Below are 11416 nucleotides of genomic sequence, written 5' to 3'. Positions count from 1 at the left end.
TGTCCACAGTAATTTATATATATTTGATATATATATATATATATTTACATACATACATACATACATACATACATACATACATACATGCATATGCATATGCATATGCATATGCATATACATATACATATACATATACATATACATACATACATACATCATACATACATATATATATATTATATTATATTATATTATATAATTTATACAGACGTTCTTCCTGTAGAACAGAAAAGATGTCGCTCTGTGGTATTGCTGTGTGAACTTTACTACGGGGTCCTTAGATATACTCTGTATATTTATCTACATCTATATAAATATATAAAAATGTATATTTTGTCACACGCAGGCGTGGGGTACAGAGAGTGCCTGTGAATGCATGTGTAGGAAGTTAGCAACCCCACTTTCCTAGAAAAAATTAAATATCCTAGGAAATATTGAAGAGGCAGAATATTATATTTCCCTGGATGTGCAAAGGGAGAAACATGTTTTTAAAGTAGCTCCCTGCAGCTTCCTGCCCCACTTTTGTCAATGTTCCATTAAGCCTCAGCTAGTGTACTTTACATAATAAAGGAAGGATTAGCCTTCCAGAGAAACTCACCACATGGCATCTGGAAACTGAAACTTGGCCCCATGGGAGTCTGACAACGCATCAGAACACATTTCTTACACAGGAACAGGAAACAGAGAGATGGAGTGGAACAGAGAGTATAAAGCCAGGAACTTTCAGCCCTTCTCTTTCTTCTTCACCCAACATTGAAGCATGTGATCACCTTTTCTGTTCAGGAACTCAAACCATGTGATCCTGTCCATCATTAAACCATCTTTCCAAGCAGACTCCATGTCTCCAGTATCTCTTTCTCAACTTGGAGCCGAACTCAGAAGGACATTTCTCCCAACACATGTATGTATGAATGTGTGGGTCTGTGTGTATATATACATTAATACGGTAAAGGTAAAGGTTCCCCTCGCATATATGTGCTAGTCGTTCCTGACTCTAGGGGGCGGTGCTCATCTCCGTTTCAAAGCCAAAGAGCCAGTGCTGTCCAAAGACGTCTCCATGGTCATGTGGCCAGCATGACTAAACGCCAAAGACGCATGGATCACTGTTACCTTCCCACCAAAGGTAGTCCCTATTTTTCTACTTACATCTTTTATATGTTTTCGAACTGCTAGATTGGCAGAAGCTGGGATAAGTAACGAGAGCTCACTCTGTTATGTGGTGCTAGTGATTCAAACTGCCGATCTTTCTGATCGACAAGCTCAGCATCTTAGCCACTGAACCACTGTGTCCCCTATATACATTAATACACACATATAAATGTATGAAAGTGGCTCTGTGTGATAGATAGATAGATAGATAGATAGATGGATGGATGGATGGATGGATGGATGGATGGATGGATGGATGGATGGATGGATGGATGGATGGATAGATAGTTACACACACACACACATACATACACACACAATATATATATATACATTAATACATTAATATATATTATATTAGAGGGGTATGTTGGCTCAGTGGCTAAGACGCTGACCTTGTCGATCAGAATGTATTTAGTCATGCCGGCCACATGACCACAGAGACCTATACATTATACATAATAATACATTAATATACATGAATACCGTGACCCGTCAAAACCGCGCTCGACTAAGCCGCGCCCGATTAAACCGCGTCGCTGACGTCATCAACAGGGCGACAACAGCCAGGGCGGAGAAAGAAGGGCGCTTTAAATAGCGCTTTGAAAGCAAGCCGATTCAACTTAAGGTAAGGGTTAGCTTTAGGGTTAGCTTTAGGGTTAAGTTTAGGGTTAGGTTAAGGGTTAGGGTTAGGTTAAGGGTTAGATTTAGGGTTAGGTTAAGGGTTAGGGTTAGGTTAAGGGTTAGGTTTAGGGTTAGGTTAAGGGTTAGGGTTAGGTTAAGGGTTAGGTTTAGGATTAGGATTAGGTTTAGGGGGGTTAGGTTTAGGTTCAGGGGTTAATTTTAGGTTTAGGGTTTACAGCGTGCAGATGGGTTGCTGCCGGTTCAGCCCAGATAGGGCGAACCGGTAGCGGCAGCAGGAGGCTCCGCCCACCCGGCCGGTTGCTCCTGCACATGCGCAGAAGCACATATGCGCGACAGCATGCCCAAAACGGTAGTAAAAAATTAGCAACCCACCTCTGGTGTGTATATACATTAATACATACATATACATGCATTCTCTGTATTCCATGCATGTGTATTATATCATATGCATATTTATATATTTATATAAATGTATATAGATATACAGAGTATAAGGTCGCTTCCAACTCTGTTACTGTTACTCCGTAGTAAAGATCACTCAGCTAAGCCACAGCTACATCTATTCTTTTCTGATCTACAGGAAAAACTCCACCGTCTCTGTATAAATTATATAAAAATATTATAAAAATATTATAAAAATGTGTCACATCGTATACATAAATACACACACACACACTCCATACTCTTTTCATATACAAAGACTGTACTGAACACTCCACATATACACCCCTCCCCCCCCCAATCAATGTGTTTGACATGCAGGACGATCGCCTTGATGAAACCCATGACAAAATTTGCGGAAGTGAACCATTTGCGTCGCTCTACACCTTTTCTATCTCTAGGATTGCATTTCCCCCCTTAACGCTAATGGCTGCGCCGTCACGATTGTGGGCGGAAGTGGCTGTGTGAGCTCCGTTTCTGGGGGGTTTCCGGGTTCCCGGGTTGAGTTTCCGGGTTGTCCACCGGTGGGGGGGCTTTTCTTACGAGACGAGCAAGACGGTGGCAAGAAGAAGCGCTTTCGCCTTCTAGTGGGAGCGCCATGTCGGGACGCGAGGGTAATGCTTGCCTCGAGATGGATGGGTTACGATGGCGGGAAAGAGGGAGAGCGAGTGGGAGGATTGCGGGGGAAGATGATGGCAGAAGCGGAGGGGTCTTTGGGGCGAGGGAAGAAGCTCTGCCGTGCTGATATTTGGGGGGGGGGGACCTGCTGCAGATCCTATTTGGTGCATGAATGGGGGAGAAGGCTTCAATTGAGTCCTTTCTATAATCTGGCTCCTTCCTGGTTTCTTTGACTCCAAGCTCCATCATGCTCAGCTGTTAGGGTTATGTTGGATGGGTGTGATAGGAATGTCTAATCTGGTCCATCTGGAGAAACTAAACATGGTTGGGGTGTGTAAGGTTTTGTTGTAGCCCTCTGACACTTTGCTTTAGCACAGTTCCTCCAGGTATGCTGGGACACTCAAGCCCCAGAATCCCCAGCCACGAAGGTATTCTGGGAATCCCAGCATTTGACAGAAGACACACCAGATTGGGAGGCTTTGCACTGTAGTTTAATTTCATATTCTCTCCTTTGCTGCAGGTGGAAAGAAGAAGCCCTTGAAGCAACCCAAGAAACAGTCGAAGGAATTAGATGAGGTGAGGAAAAAGTGAGGGGGGATGGGAAGAAGATGGTTGGGGCTGCTGGGGAAATTGCATGGTTTAAGAAGATGGTTAATGCTTGGTGTTCATTTTTAACTCTGGTTGGTTAATGTCTTAACAGGAAGATAAAGCTTTCATGCAGAAGAAGAAGGAGGAGCAAAAGAAATTGGATGAGATGAAGACAAAAGCTGCTGGCAAGGGCCCTCTTAGTAAGTTGCTTTCTTTTAAATTCCCTGAAAATGAGGGATCCTCCCTAGCAGTGCAGCTACAGAAAGAGTTCGGGATAAAGAAATACCAGGAGGACTTGTAATGAAATTAGTGGTGAATCACAAGATTCAGACACACAACATTTTAGTCTCTGCTTTTTTAAAAAAAAAATAGAATGTTTCAATTAACCACTTTTTCATTTTGAAGAAACTCCAAGAAGCCTATGAAAACTTAAAATGAAACAAAACTTTTTGTTAAAAATGAAACAGCTTAAATCTCATGAAACTTGAAGCGACAGATCGATCATTGCAACATCTCAGCTTGAATGACCAAATTCCATGAGATGTTGGTCATTTATGGGTTTTTTGGTGCATGTAACACCAAACAATGGTACCCAACAACTGAAGAGTTTGCAGACTCCTGATATATTGTGGGTCTTACTATTGTTCATCTTTATGTCCTTTGTATGGTAGGGAATAGTATGCTGATGCTGAATATGATTATTTATTGAATGTACGTTGGCATGGCCCGTATCTTTAACTCTGCTTTTACTGCAGTTCCCTCAACTATTATGCTGCTTCTTCTTATCCCAGTACTCTTTGGAAGATGGGCTAATGTCCCTATTTTGAAGAGATTTCTTTTTTTACATTTTTATTTTTTTACAGACAGCTGAATTCACATTTTCAGATCACAGAATTGTCTCAACAACTTTCTTAAAAAGGAATATAGTAGTATACATATATATTCTACTTGGGGTGGGTGGGTAAAGAAAATATTTCTCTTGCCACTTTTTTCAGTAGAATTTCAAGTTTCATTTTGTCTAGAATCTTAGCTTACCTAAATTAGGTAAGCTTCTTAACATATTTGTGAAACTATATTTATTCTAGTCAATGGAACTTATAAGTAAAAATATATAGGATAAAGTATTTTTATCACCCTTGCCTTTCAGATGTATTGCCTGTATGATGTAGTCTGACATGTCTAGATAGCACCAAGCTATGATAGAGTAATAATATATTCTTCAACTGGGTTGGTCATTGGAACTTATTGGATGATAAAGCTAAGTGATATTGTAATCTTTCTAATTGTATTTCAGTAAAAAAAAATAATCTTACCTTTTAAAGACTTCCTCCAGAGGTTAAATTCATTTTTTTGAAACTACTGGTTCTGTGGGCGTGGCAGGGGAAGGATATTGCAAAATCTCCATGCCCACCCCACTCTGGGGCCAGCCAGAGGTGGTATTTGCTGGTTCTTTGAACTACTCAAAATTTCCGCTACCAGTTCTCCAGAACCTGCTGAATTTCACCCCAGTTCCTGGGTTTTTTAAAAGAATTTCCTGGGTTCATTTTGCATATTCAAGGCATTAAGCTTGATCATTTTTACATGGAAGCATGTTTTGTCTGAATGTAATCTGAATAGTCAACACAGCATATTTTCCAAATGTGCAGTGTTTTAATCTTAAAAGGAAAGGCAGTAGAAAACATTGCGACATTTCTAGAAACTAAAAAAAAATTAGGTGGATTCATAGAATCTTCTGTGTAGAGATTTATGAGATCATAAAATAATCTGACAAGGAAGCAGCAGCAAATCACTTCTAAAATAAATGGAAGAACATCATACAATCATGTCTGTGTATTCATGAGTAATTGAGCTGAACTTCAGGGAGTATTTAGCTCAGCTCAGGCTGAGAAATAAGGTCTCAGGTTTTTTCCTCTAGTGCTGTCTAAAACCATTAGTAATCTCTCTCTCTCTCCCCCCCTCGCCTTTTTATTTTTATTTTTTGCAGCTGGAGGTGGGATTAAAAAATCTGGCAAGAAGTAGAGAGTTCTCTGGGACCGCTGTGGCAAGAAAAAGAAAATGAGTTCCTTCTCCTTTGAAGCTTAGCAGTAGGAAGAATTTCCAAGCTAATGTTGTGGGAAACATTAATATAAGCACCTTTGTACATTTTGTTCAAACAAAATAAAGTATTGGTTTGTTTTAATGACTGCTCACTCTTTCGGCCATGGTTTCTTTTTTTTTCTTTTCTTTTTTTTGGTATTCAGAAAATGCAGTAGATGAACATGGGGTCAAGGGCCGATGGGAACTGCATATTTGGGTGTGCTAAATTGAGGGGAGACAATTGTAGCTTCTTGTTTAGAGTGAGGTTCCTCGTGTCTTAATACAGTTTGAAAGAGATGTATTAATTGCACCGTGTTGCTAATGTTTAGGTAGTCGTCGATTTACAACCACAATTGACCCCAAAAATTCTGTTGCTAAGTGAGTTTTGCCCCCTTTTGTGACCTTTCTTGTCAAACTTGTTAAATGAATCACTGCAATTGGTAAGTTTGTAATCTGGTTGTTAAATGAATCTAGCTTCCCCATTGACTTTGCTTATCAGAAGGTTGCAAAAGGGGGACACATGACCCGAGGATGCTGCAACGGTCATAAGTATGAACCACTTGGCAAACATCTGAATTTTGATCAGATAGGGATGCTGCAAACGTCTGTGGAAAACAGTCATAAATCACTTTTTTCAGTGCTGTCGTACCTTCAAACAGCCACAAAATGAACTGTTGTAAATCGAGGACTATCTGTACTAGAAATCACTGCATGGGGTTATCACATTTCAAGGAATGTTTGCTGATGTTTGGGTATTTAGTTTACGCTTGAAATCCTGCATGGCTATAAATTGGGAAATTACTCAGAAGGCATTTTGCTGCAGCCAGATAAAACTTAGAAACACCCCACATGTGTGTCAATACACTGCATGCATCTCAGTTTGTGTGATGCAGGCAACAGTACATTAGCGTACAAACTTAATAAATAATGCTTCTCCCGTGAGTCCTTCCTTCTCATTAGGTAGCCAAAGTATTTGAGTTTCATCTTCAGAGAGCAGTCAGGGTTGATCTCTAGGACTGACCACTTTGATTGCCTTGCAGTCCAAGGGACTCGCAGGAGTCTTCTCCGGCTCCATAGTTCAAAGGCTTCAATTCTTTGGCACTCAGCCTTCCTTATGGTCCAACTTTCACAGCCATACATTGCAACTGGGAATGCACAGGATGTAATTAATGATTATTTTACATGGGGTAAATTGGTCTAGAAATTAAGTTATTTGTTAGCTTTGGCAGAGCAATGAGCGTTACTAAAGCATAAGAAGCGGTGGGCCAGCAAAAGCTGTTTAGGGGAATCAAGAAAAGCAAGGGTTTTATCATATACCATGATACCCGGGCAGAAGAGAAACCAAACTTCTAAATGTGGAAAGAAGTTCGGCCAGAACTCAAGCTTGTCAACTATTGGTGTACACATTTTTATGAAAAACCCTACAAATGATGACTGTGGCTAATACATGAGTCAGCTACGACCTGAATAGGCATCAAAGAATCTTCCTTAGAGGGGAGCCCTATAAGTGCAGTCAGTGTGTGCCAATCCTTTGAGGTAGTCCAGACAAGAAACCAAAACCATGAAGATTATTGTAAGTTTACAATAGCAAAATCTTTTAGGCCTGGAAGCACTTTCCTGTGATGGTATATGGAAAAGGACCTTGGAAGATGCTGGCTATTGAATGGTCAGATAAGACTGCTTAGCCTGCAACTGGATAGTGGGAATAGTAAGAAGCTCAGAAGAGATCCTCCCTAATTTCTTGGGCTGTAAAAGAGATGGTGAGAGAATTATAATTTCAGGCTTGCAAAATTGATGATGTCAGCCTTACCAAGTAGAGCAAAGAGGAAACACAACCAGATAAGCTAATTCTACTTTGTTGTAAAGCTACATTAATAGAATCTTGCAAGTCACCTGAGTAACGAAACATCTGCAAGCAAACTGCCATCAAGCTCATAGACCACCAAGGACTCCATAAATTGCTTATTGTTGTCTCACTCTTCTGTACCAGAGTACAAGAGCATCCCTCAACCTGTTAATGTTGGGGTGGCAAAAAAATTCCCACACTAGTCAGGAATTCTAAGAGACATAATCCCAATTCACTGGGCCTTGAGCTATTGAGAACGGAGCTGTGGGAGTGGTAGGCCTGCTGCTCACTTGGAACTATCCCCTCTCCCCCCCACCCCCACCCACCCCTTTGGAACTATCCCCTCTCCCCCACCCCCCACCCACCCCTTTGGAACTATCCCCTCTCCCCCCACCCACCCCGCCACTCCACAAAGCCGGAAAGGATGATCTGGAAAACATCAAGGACAAACGAATCACTCAAATCACTAATACCTTTCCTTCACCAACTGAAGGACTAAATGTAGTTGGTTGATACTAAGTTCCTCAGCTACTTCTGGGATTAGTTAATCAGGACCTCATATCTTGATGTAATTATAAAGTTAGGAAATAAAGAAACAAGTGGACTACATTGTTGCTTAAATGTCCCTATTTTATCCTTGCAAGCAAAACAGGGCAAATTCTCCAATTAACGCTTACTAGCCGTTCCATCACTGTACATCCTGTCTAAACAGAGGCTGGGAAATAAAAATAATATAACTCTCTTCTTTAACCCTTAAAATACTGTGTTAAAGTGATTGTCTTTCAAATCCACAAACATCCTTTGCTTTTTTAGGGCTGTGCTGCCTGGTGTTTTCTATGGGAAATACTCCCATAGAAGGAGGAGTTGTGGGGGGGGGGGCTGGACTCATTTCTATATGGGTCAGTCCTTGCTTCACTTCCTTGCAGCATTTGGTCATCTGCGTGGCTCAGCTTAAAATGAGCATTTACCTTTTCATTGCATTTTTTTTTTTTTGCATGTTCAATTTTTAAGCCAAGGTAAAATGAACATATTTTAATTGTTGCAATTTGTAGTATTTACTGAAAATACTGAAGGAGTTCTTAGGTGGGGAAAGTTATTTTTTGTTTGTTTATATTTCATATTTCTTAATTGTCCACCTTCCTCATTACTTTTAATTTTTCTATACTCATTGGCAGACAGCATATTTGCACAACATGCTGAATTCACATATTTAACTGACCACAGGTGAACAATTTGCTGTACAAGCCACACCAAGCTGCATACTGAGACTAATTCTGCCTGGCTGGTTCAGCATTTTGGCCAGTATTTGGGGTGTCTGCAAGTTATGGCCAAAGGCAGAGTTTCAGTCTTGCTGTTGAGGCCACTGACTTTTTCAACCATACTGTATTCCAGCCTGTATCAAATCATTAAAAAAAATAACGGAGGAGACACTGCAGTGAGACCATTTCCATTTTGTGGCTGTTCTAATTTCTCATCCATCGCTAGAAGCCAAAAAAGTAGTGTTGCTTTCAGATTAACTCACCTAGACGTGTCCTGAGGAAATAAGAGGTCTGTCAGACCTGCATTTATATTCCTTTTAAAATTTTGGCCTGCCACACTTTCTCTTATTTCATTATGCTGTTTCTTTAAGTATAATCAATGGGAGGGGGGATTAAAAGGAGTAGAATTTTGGAATGTATTGTTTTTCATTCTTTCCTAGCAGTCAAAGTCATCCTTTGTCTCCGCACTTTCACACCTGACCGGAAGAAGCTGGGCATGGACGCCAGCATGGAAGGAGACGATTGGATCATGTGATGGACTGTGGGTGTGGGGACAAGATCATGAACATTTAACTGGATGGGATTCTGATGTAACTTCCAGAGTTGGGATCCCCACAGCTATGTGCCAACATGCCTGCTTTATTAAATTGGAACTTTAAGCATAGTTTTGCCTTCGATTCTGATTTGATTCTACATGGTATTTGGAATGCTGACAAGGTCATTAAATGAAATGGAATGGGTTTCTTTTCCAATTTGGTACAAATTCCCAAGAGATAGAAGTAAGGGACTTCTGAGTTCATATGGAATCAAGTAGGCATTAAAATGCATTAATAATAATATCTTGTTCCTTTGGTTGACGATTATGTGCCATCAGATTGGTGATGACTCTTAGTAGGATGTTCTGTTCCCAACTTGGCTCTTCAGGTCTTTCAATGGTGCACCCATCACTGCTGTCATTAACTCCATCCACCTTGCAACTGGTTTGTCCTTGTACTTCTATTTCTTGTCTTATTCTTAAACATGCAATAAATACATTTCCTGATAGTTCAGTACAAACGTTATGTACAAGTGGAGGATTCACGCTGACATCATATTCCAAATTACTTGATTTGCTTCTCTCTTCTCAAATTTCAGAAGAATTTGGAGAGAGAAAGGCTGTCCTCTCTACAGCGGTGATGAATTCCACAATTGTTATGCATAAAATGACATTCAATGGGTTTTTGTCCACTGTCAGATTGTATTTAGTAATGCGGCTTAATGGGAGAAAGTAGAGCAGGAGAAACACTGGGCTTTCTATCACCTCCACAATCTGCTTCTTCGGATTGAAGGAAGTTAGCACCCACCCACCCCTCCTAGAAGAATGAAATATTTTAGGAAATAATAAAAAGGCAGGATATTATATTTCCCTGGATGAGAAATGGAGAAACATATTTTTAGGCAGGAAACAGACTCACTCTTAATACACCCCCCCCCATCTTTGTCAATGGGCCATTAAGGCCTGAGCCAGTATATTCTACATAACAAAGTTCTACCTCCTTCAGGCAGAGCCATTTCATTGCACCACCCACCAAGTTTCAACCAATCTTAGCACACAACCTACAAAGCTAGCTATGACCTCTGACAGCAACCAATTAGGATACTCTTCCTGTGCCCCAGGAAGTTCAAAGCCCAGAGAGGGAATAAAATCCAGGGACTCTCAACATCTCTTCCCTTTTCACCCAGGAGCTCCAAGGCATTAAATCATCTTTCCGAGCAGTCTCCATGTTTCTAGTGTCTACTCTGTATTAATGTTCAATCTTCCGCAACACATACTGCTAAAAGAAATGGACAAGCACTGTTTTAGAGCAGTAGTGGGATTCAATTTTTTTTTACTACCAATTCTATGGGCATGGCTTGGTGGACATGTCAGGGGAAGGATACTGTAAAATCTCCATTCCCTCCCAATCAGCTGGGACTCAGGAGGCAGAAAATAGATGGCAGCAGGGTCAGTCAGAGGTGGCATTTACCGGTTCTCCAAACTACCCAAAATTTCCACTACTGGTTCTCCAGAACTGGTCAGAACCTGCTGAATAGCACCTCTGTTATAGATTAGTTTTACTTATATTTCCTTTTCTTAGAACCAAGCCTTCTGTGACTTTTTTGCCCTTTGCATAACTTTGCTTACCCTGAAAGGGAATTGTAGGATGGATGCATCTCACTTTCTTATGAGTTTTTGCAACACCCAAGGCCATTTTTAAATGCACTGAATGATGCAATAGTTTATTACAAATAGTACATGGTTTTATATCCTGCTCAACACCTAGGTCTCAAGGCATAAAAGCAATAGGAAAAAAAACAACCCAATAAATCCACAAACTAGCATGATCTGAAGCAACACAAGGCTGCTTCTGGGGAAAAAGAGACTTCTTCCTCTGATGGCTATTTAAACAGTGGCCATTTCTCCCAGAAGGTCCTTTAAAGGAGTTATGCATCAAAATACAAAGGACTGTGGAATACGAAAATAGGGAGGCACAATTTTATAGCTTTTTTTTTAAAAAGCCTGTACTTTATTGGCAATCATCATTCACTCATTCAGTAAATATATTGCAATTCCACTTCGCTGCTGAAAAAACACTAAAAGTAGCTAAAGTAATTTAATCCATTAAAAATGCAAATAAATTAATGTATAACACTGCAATTAATGGCAATCAGAAACCAAGAACTGGGGGGAAAAGAGGGATGCAGGGAGGGAGAAGTCAAGTCATTCCATACTGTATATAAACGCTACCAACTGAAGCTAAATAATTTTTACACT

General features: G+C 40.4%; 1 non-coding gene across 1 annotated transcript; it reads left to right on the top strand.

Annotated features, from left to right (window-relative positions):
• Window positions 1–2697: 2697 nt before the first annotated feature.
• LOC106550036 (uncharacterized) lies at window positions 2698–5620 on the top strand. Its single transcript, XR_015695863.1, has 4 exons — window positions 2698–2849; window positions 3374–3429; window positions 3554–3641; window positions 5426–5620. It is a non-coding gene; the product is annotated as an uncharacterized LOC106550036 (transcript).
• The last annotated feature ends 5796 nt before the right edge of the window (window positions 5621–11416 follow it).

The sequence above is a fragment of the Thamnophis sirtalis genome, unplaced genomic scaffold (assembly GCF_051295495.1).
Source record: "Thamnophis sirtalis isolate CommonGarterSnake01/CBP01778 unplaced genomic scaffold, rThaSir2_p1.2 scaffold_3, whole genome shotgun sequence".
In the NCBI taxonomy this organism is placed as follows: Eukaryota; Metazoa; Chordata; class Lepidosauria; order Squamata; family Natricidae; genus Thamnophis; species Thamnophis sirtalis.
The sequence above is the reverse complement of the archived record's forward strand: the minus strand, read 5'-3'. Positions and strand labels throughout refer to the sequence as shown.